We start from the raw sequence: 1,355 nt of genomic DNA, 5'->3' as shown, positions 1-1,355 counted from the left end.
CACCAGACTTGCCCTCCAATTGTTACTCTGAAAGGGGTTTGGATTCCTATCATTCCAATCACTAGAAATGAAATTTCCAGTGTTGTTATTTCTTGTCACTACCTCCCTGAATCAGGATTGGGTAATTTGCGCGCCTGCTGCCTTCCTTAGATGTGGTAGCCGTTTCTCAGGCTCCCTCTCCGGAATCGAACCCTAATTCCCCGTTACCCGTCACTGCCACGGTAGTCCAATACAGTACCGTCGAAAGCTGATAGGTCAGAAACTTGAATGATCCGTCGCAGACCGAAGTCAACGCGATCCGTTCGGTTACTATGAATCACCTGAGGACCACCGGAAGGTGGGTTGGTTCTGTATCTAATAAACACTGCCCTTCCAGGGGAAGAGGCATGTGCGCATGTATTAGCCATAGAATTACCACGGTTATCCATGTAGTAAAGACCATCAAATAAACTATAACTGTTTTAATGAGCCATTCGCAGTTTAGCCGTATAAAAGCTTATACTTAGACATGCATGGCTTAATCTTTAAGACAAGCATATGACTACTGGCAGGATCAACCAGGTTAATATGTTCCTGAGACAGACCACCTCGAAAACACCAAAAAAACACTCAATCAACCGTCTATTTTCCGGCCTCTTTCGTGTTTTATGGCATAAACAGAAGTGTAAGCCTGCCTCACTCAAACCAACACGGGAAACGCGACTTTTTTTGGTCGCCTGGTGAGCTATAGAGGAACACCAGTTTCTGAAGAAACTCTTGAGCTATTTGAAACAACAACGCCTTCATCCTGAATCGATTCATCAGGAATCATGGGTCGTTGATGCTACAAATCAACAAAGCTTGTCCACCTTGGACACATTCGGGGTATCAACCCATCCACCTCTTATTACAGTATGCACTTAACAGCATTTCAATCTGTTTATTTATAAACAAATTGAAAAGCTCTTCGTGATACTTCGAAGTGGACGAATCCCGAACCTTGTGCGCTCTTTAAAAAAACAACAAAAATTTGTTGCGTTTTCAAACAGTCGCACACTTAAACAACTTCCAAATCTCTCAAAACCCCCGAAGGAGAACAAGAGATCTTCTTCAACTTTTTTGAAGGTCATAACCATACAACACCTTGATTTACCGACGGAGACAATGCCCGTTCCTTGACCCCGCTGCCATAACCAATCAAAGGTTTAGCACGTTTACGGGGTCTCCCCAATTGGCTTGCCGAAAAACAACAAGCCAGCGATGGGAAAACAAGCGGTGAGATTTGATTTTGTTTTTCTCGCGTAGAGGTAAAACAAATTCATAACCTCACGTAGTCAAATGTCTGTTATATCGTGCACTGATCAGTCATCTGGCGC

At 43.6% G+C, this 1,355-nt stretch overlaps 1 non-coding gene across 1 annotated transcript; it reads right to left on the bottom strand.

Annotated features, from left to right (window-relative positions):
* On the bottom strand, positions 1-541 carry TGME49_460330 (the record flags this gene model as incomplete). Its single annotated transcript, XR_001974377.1, has 1 exon — positions 1-541. It is a non-coding gene; the product is annotated as an 18S ribosomal RNA (ribosomal RNA).
* Between the last annotated feature and the right edge of the window lie 814 nt (positions 542-1,355).

The sequence above is a fragment of the Toxoplasma gondii genome (assembly GCF_000006565.2).
Source record: "Toxoplasma gondii ME49 unplaced genomic scaffold asmbl.1044, whole genome shotgun sequence".
Classification (NCBI taxonomy): domain Eukaryota; phylum Apicomplexa; class Conoidasida; order Eucoccidiorida; family Sarcocystidae; genus Toxoplasma; species Toxoplasma gondii.
The sequence above is the reverse complement of the archived record's forward strand: the minus strand, read 5'-3'. Positions and strand labels throughout refer to the sequence as shown.